Genomic DNA, 6378 nt, shown 5'->3' on the forward strand with positions numbered 1-6378 from the left:
TAAGGGAGGCTCTGCTAGGGCTGGGATGGGAGAGCCAGCCCAGGACTGCTGACTGGAGTGTGCAGAAAAGGGACCCTACAGCTTTCAGGGTGGATCTCTTGGCCCCATCCGACGGGTCCCTGTAGGCCTGTGGTCTGGATTCACTCAGAATGGGGCATAGTGTTCAAAGTTGTGGCCCTTGGGGCCCATCCATATCTCCTCCTTCCTGTCACTTACCCACTCAACCCCACAGGCCTGGTGGAATTTTCTGGGGTGCCACCACCAACAGGGACCCAGACTTCAATCATCATGGCAGACTCCCCTGATACCCTCTCTTTGGCAACCTGTGTCAGATTCCATCTGCCTGTGACCTCAGTCATGTTTCCGCTGGTGGCCCTGACCACACTGCTTGATCTTGCCATCACACAAGGCAGCTCTGGGCTTCTGGCTGGCCAAGCAGTGCCATCAGGTTTCACATGCTCACCTGAGCAGAAAGAGCTTTGGGAAAAGGGAGGTCTGGCCTCCTGTCCCACCCAGCTCTGCACTCCTCACCCAGGGCCCACATAGTCTCACCCTGTGCACCCTCAGCTTTCTACCTGGTGCTGTGGATATGGCCTTCTGGAGGCCCGTCAGTGCCAAGTCCAGCCCAATGCCTCCCCAGGTCCAGTCTCAGAGAAGACAAATGGAAAACTGCAGTTGAAAATAATAAGCCTGACGAGGAAAAAGGCTTAAAATGGGGCAGCCTCACTCCTTGTGGACAATCGGGGGAGACTGAAGAAGGGAAGGCTAAGCTCCCTGAAGGCTACTATGGAACCATATGTGTTAGAGAGGAAGCACTCCCAGGCAGTTGGGTGTGGGGATGCAGGCATTCTGCCTGTCAATCTCAAGTCTAGCCTCAGCTCTGACATCCGGTAATGGGGTAGCCATGTCATTCTTGTTACTTACAAACATATGTGCATTCAGTGCCTGCTACTCTCTTGGTGCCCACGTGGAACACAGAGCTTTGAGACATGCATTCCTATTATGTCCATAAAGCCAGAAGTCAGGTGAGGGACAGACATACAGGGCCCTCAGCCCCACACTCCCCATTCTCACTGACACTGCCCCAAAACTGTAGGGTAACTTAGATGCTGGTAACACAGTGTTCCAGATGCTCATGAATTGCTCTTCTAAGTGGTTAAGCCTTCCCGCGGGTGATTAGCCATGGAGATGATGTTGCCAGGCAGAAACTTGGCTGCCTCGCAGGCAGAGAAGGGGAGGCCGGGAAAGGTGGCTGGAGAGAGCCAGAGCTGTCCAGGTGACAGCAGGACCAGATCCTGGTTGGGCACAAGCAGGCCCAGGTGAGCCTCTTCAGAGCCAGGTTGCCCACTCCGTCTGGTGAGCAGAGGCTCTCATCTTCCTTCATGAGGTGAGGTAAAACCCTTTGAGAATGTTTTTTCAAGTTTTACTGATCATGAGTTTCAGAAAATGATGAATAAGTTGATATGTTTGTCATGGAGGCTCCCTATCAGACAAGGGTATCAGCCCATCCGGGGCTTCTCTGAACATCCCACCACCACCCCGTTTCCCGCCTCGCCCCCCCATTCCCCACAGTGGGTCTATAAAAGACAAAGCCAGCTGGGCCACTTCAGATTCCTACAGCCAGGGAGGATCACATTAGCTCCCAGAAACTCAAGATGTGGAGAACCCTCTGCCTTCAGCTTCTCCTCATCTTCCTTCCCTTTGGCCTCCCCAGATCTGTGTCCATAAGGGTCTCCGGGACCCAGGCTCCAGGCTGCTGCAAGTACTGGAGCGCCATCTCTGAAATCTGCTCTAAGCTGAACTCGAGCTCTGTGAGTAGCCGGTGACTCCCTGGGCGTGGGCAGGGACGGCCTGGCAGTCTCAGGCCAGGGACACTCACAGTTCTCTCTCTTTTCCCCTGCAGACACCTGAAGACATTAATCTGCGGCTGGCGCTGCAGGTGAGGGCTCAGGCCCAGGGGCCCTCCTTCTCCCCTCCAGGGACTGCCATTGTGTGGCTGGTCCCTGCCCTGGGCAGGGGTGTGTTTGGGTGAGGCACCCCTGGCTGGTCATACCTGGGCCTTAATCCTCTATATGGCATTTTAAGTGCAGATACTTCCATTGGCCTCTTCTTTGGCTTGTGTGGGGGTTGCATAGTAGATGCTTATTCCTAAGAGTGGGAATTCTAAAATTGTATCATGCCAAAGCTGACCTCCATTCCTTTGGGTTCTTCTTGTGGCTGGTTCATGAAGTTCCCCAGTCACCCAGGCTCCTTTTGCAGCTCGTCTGGAGCCAGGTTGTAAGACGGGCCCTGCCTTGACTGGGGTTTGCCAGAATGTGTGCTGTGCCCCTGGGGTGGCTGGGTTCTTCCTGGTCTGGGACAGGACAGGGCACCAATGTGGAAAGCTAGGGGAGGTGGCAGAGGGTGCTGGTGAAGGCATCACAGAACAGAGGCAGGAAGGATGACACTAAGACCATGAGAAGGACAGCCCCTCCTGAGCCCTCCCTTATCACTCCTTGTCCTACAGAGTGATTACCTTCTGACATCTAACCTGGCTGCTTTCCGGCTCATCTCAAAGGACATCATCAGTGGCTCTAATGAGTCCTTATTCATCAGTAAAAATCTGGAGGACCTAGAGGTGTGTGAGGTTGGGGAAGATCTCTCTGGCTCTGGGTCTCCAGGACCCCAAAGGAGCCCACTCTGGGTCAGTGTGCATGGCCTGGTTTTGCCCTTTTCTCAAAGAGCAGCAGCATTTTCACCCTTACCCCTAAGTACCTGCCCCCTCCCCTGCCAATCCCTCCATGGCTGGGGACAGAGTTGCCACCTAGTCCCTTCTTGGGTATGATCACTGGCAGGGGCACACAGAGGCCCCCAAGCTCCTAGTGAGACCCCAGTTGCCTTCCAGCTTTTCCCAAAAGGCTAACTGGCTCTTCCTGTCTCTGGTCTACAGAAATTCCTGCAAAATTTGCCCATGCCTACGCCCACATCCCAGGTAAGCTGCTTAGACCAAGTGTAGAACCTGCCACACCCCTTCTACCTCCTCCTCAGCTGACCCAAATTTCTCATTTCTTCCAAGGGAGAAGTGTATGTCCAAGCAGAAGATTTTGATGAATTCTCAGGGAAGCTGAAAGTCTTTCTGGAAGCCCTGGATGAATTCCTGATGCGCTTACTAGAGTGCCCAGAAACTTTCAAAGCCTTGTGCAGAAAATCTTAGTCTGCGCCTCTGCATGCTCAGGGCTCGGAATTGGGCTCAGGTCCTGTGTCTCCAACCTTCCTTCTTGGTATGCCAGTGAATGCTCCACTCTGTCATAGATCTCACTGACAATCGTATTTATGTAACAATTTATTTATTGTCCACCTTATTATGGAGTTATTTATTTTAATAATGGAACCCTCTCAGGAGCCTCTGAGCAAAGCTCAGAGGGAATGTGAAGCCATTTTCATTTGTACCTCAGATTTCAAAAGGGTTCCCCCTCCTCCGTGAAAAATAAATATTTTATGAAATCTACTTTGTGCCCAGTGTTGTATTTCTAGTGGGTTTCTCTGTCTGATTTGGGTCTGGGTTGCAATATCCACACCCATAGTTAATTTCTTTAATTCTGTGGTTTTGATTCCTTTCAGGATTCTGTCCCCCCACCCCAACCCCATATTCCCTATCCTACCCCCTGCCTGGGCTCACCTGGGTCTTTTTCTTCTCCCTGGCTCAGGCACCACCATCAGCCCCAGCCCCACTCATCCTCTCCCCACTACCCACATCTACCTCTTAGCACCTCTCTGCTCCATCCGCTTCTCGTCACTCCCACGTTCACCCCCCATCCAGACCCAGACCTGCCTGCTGGAATTCCCACCACAGCTCCCAGGCCAGACATCAGAGTGACTAGACACCTCTCTGTCCACAACACCCTGCTGCTGTCACTCCAGTGACTTACAGTTAGCGCACTTTGACCAGCCCCAGGAGAAACACAGCCTGGTTTTTTCCCTAAAGAAATCCCCATTGAGGAACCTTAGGGCTTCCAGTACAGGAAATGAGTCCCCTCACCCCTCTTCAAGCTTTTGGTCCTCTCTAACCCCTCCTGTCCTTCTCTACCTCCTAGTAGCCACACCCAGATGAGAAGACTCTAGTCCACACTACATGATATGAAATAGGCTCCCATTTTCTATATTCTAAAACTCTCCTTTCAGACTCAATAAAACACAGCTCTAATGGCCAGACACTAAACCAATGAAAGGTTGCCTTCTTCCCCATTAGCTGTCAACTAGGGAACATTTGCTTATTCTAAACTACCCTCTCAAGAGAAAATGTCAGTTTAAGAGAATGCTGCATAGGATTTTACCTGTTGTCCTCGAAAAGACAACCAACATCCAAGCTTATGTTTCTTTGAGCCAAGAAGACAACCAGTGGGACAGAGTGTCTTGGAGCCTTCTGGCCTCCCACAGTGTGGTAGAGCAAGAATATATGATTTTCTAAAGCCTAAGTGAGAACCCAGAAGTGAGAAAGGGCTTAAAGCCCAGTGAAGAAGGCTACCTGCCAGGCAGGGAAACCCAGGAAGAGATGGTAGGATTACCACAGGGGCTGGAGCAGGGGGCTCAGACAAGGTAGAATTAGGGGTTTGCCCTTGGTGTCAAGGTATGGAGTAAACAGTTTCCTGCCTATTCCTTCACAGAATCCCGAAAGATGTGCACATCTACCCATGGGACCCACCTGCCACAGAGAACCTCGCAGCCAGGCAAGTCCAGCTTGAAAAGCAGCAACAGGTAAGAGGATGACAGCAGTGCCCGTCCTGTAGGAGAGGGGGTCTCTTTCCATCCTCCTCACTCCAATAGCCCAAGGAAGAAAGGGTCCTGGAAAGGAGGGTAGAAGAGAAAGATGCAGCCATTCCTGCCCCCACCCCCACCATGGCAGCTCTCGGGGGCAGAACTGGCCAGCCTGGGGGAGGGGAAGAAATGGGTGTCAACCTGGCTCCAAGCTGTACCCACTTTTCTTTTATACTGCAAAGGACTCAGGAGTTGGGAATCTGTTCCAGAAGTTGACCAGAGTCAGGAATGGCTGGTAGGAAGGGACACAGATGAAGGCAATGACTGAAAATATACAAGTGCGTGCCAGCCTTCACGGTCCAGTCATTCCGCTGCCACTCACAGTCACAGAGTGCACTCCCCCCTGCTGCTCGTGGCCCCTGTGAAGCCCCCCTCCACACTCTTCACCCAGCTGATTGCTTCCACATATCTTCCTCCTAGTTCAGACGCTTTGCCTAGCTGCTTCTGTAGATCTGTCAGGTACAGAAGCTGGAAGAAGTTCCCTGAGGTAAGAGGACAGCTTGCTTGCACCCATTTTCTCCTCTCTGCCTCCCTCTGACACACACAGCCTCCTCTGGCCACTTCTTTTGGGAGTTTAAGCTCTTTAACTACAGGACTATTATCCTGTCTGTGCTGTGCCCAGATGGTGAGTCATTTACTTCCCTGTCTCTTCCTCCCCTCTGCAGACAGGACCCTGTCTTTTGTTTCTTAGGTATCTTTTCTTTAATTTGTAGAAGTTTAAACATTTGGAACATTTGCCTGACTATTGAACACGAACGTTTTCCAAACATCTTGTGTATTGGGTCCCATAGGTTTACAACAGACTTTTTCAACTCTGAGAACTTTTTCAGATTTAACTACTGAGACTCCGTCTTATCATTCCAGTGAATGTGTCTCGTGCTCCACAAGGCTGGGATGAGTTGAGAAGGCCCGTGGCCTGGAATGCCACACTGCGTTTCTGCCCAGATCTATGCCAAAAGGGCCGTGACGTCATAGACAGCAGGTGAGAAGTGGAGTTGAAGCTGTGGGTCTCTCTGGTCTTGGTAAGTTAATTGTCCTGGCCTCTCTCATGATCACTGTTTTAACTGCAATTGCCCTTGTTCCTGACTTCGAAACATCTAGTCTGTATTTGCATGCCAGTGTCCATGCAGCTATCTTAGTCCATGTGGGCTGCTATAACAAAATACTCTAGGCTGAGTGGCTAAGAAAGCACAAGAATTTATCTCTCATGGTTCTGGAGGCTGGGCAGCCCATCTCCAAGATGCTAACAGATTTGTTGTCGGATGAGGGCCTCTTTCCTGGGTCATGGATGTCTGTCTTTTCACTCTAACCTCACTTGGAAGAAGAGGCAAGAGAGCTCTCTGGGGCCTCTTTTACAAGGGCACTGATCCCATTCATGAGGTCTGTGCCCTCATTCCCAAAGCCCCACCTCTGCATACCAATACATTGGTATTGGGATCAGATTTCAACACACAAATGTTGGAGAAACAAAAACATTCAGTCTTCAGCAGCAGCGTTATTTACAATGGCCAAAGCAGCCTAAGTGTCCATCAATAGCTGAATGGATAAACATTCAGCCTATACATGCAATTGAATATTATTCAG

General features: G+C 51.0%; 1 long non-coding RNA gene across 1 annotated transcript; it reads left to right on the top strand.

Moving 5' to 3' along the window:
- The first annotated feature begins 3135 nt into the window (after window positions 1-3135).
- On the top strand, window positions 3136-5730 carry LOC122901691. The gene is made up of 3 exons (XR_006383653.1): window positions 3136-3260; window positions 4644-4734; window positions 5659-5730. It is a non-coding gene; the product is annotated as an uncharacterized LOC122901691 (long non-coding RNA).
- Window positions 5731-6378: the final 648 nt, after the last annotated feature.

This window comes from Neovison vison, chromosome 1 (genome assembly GCF_020171115.1).
Source record: "Neovison vison isolate M4711 chromosome 1, ASM_NN_V1, whole genome shotgun sequence".
Taxonomy (NCBI): Eukaryota; Metazoa; Chordata; class Mammalia; order Carnivora; family Mustelidae; genus Neogale; species Neogale vison.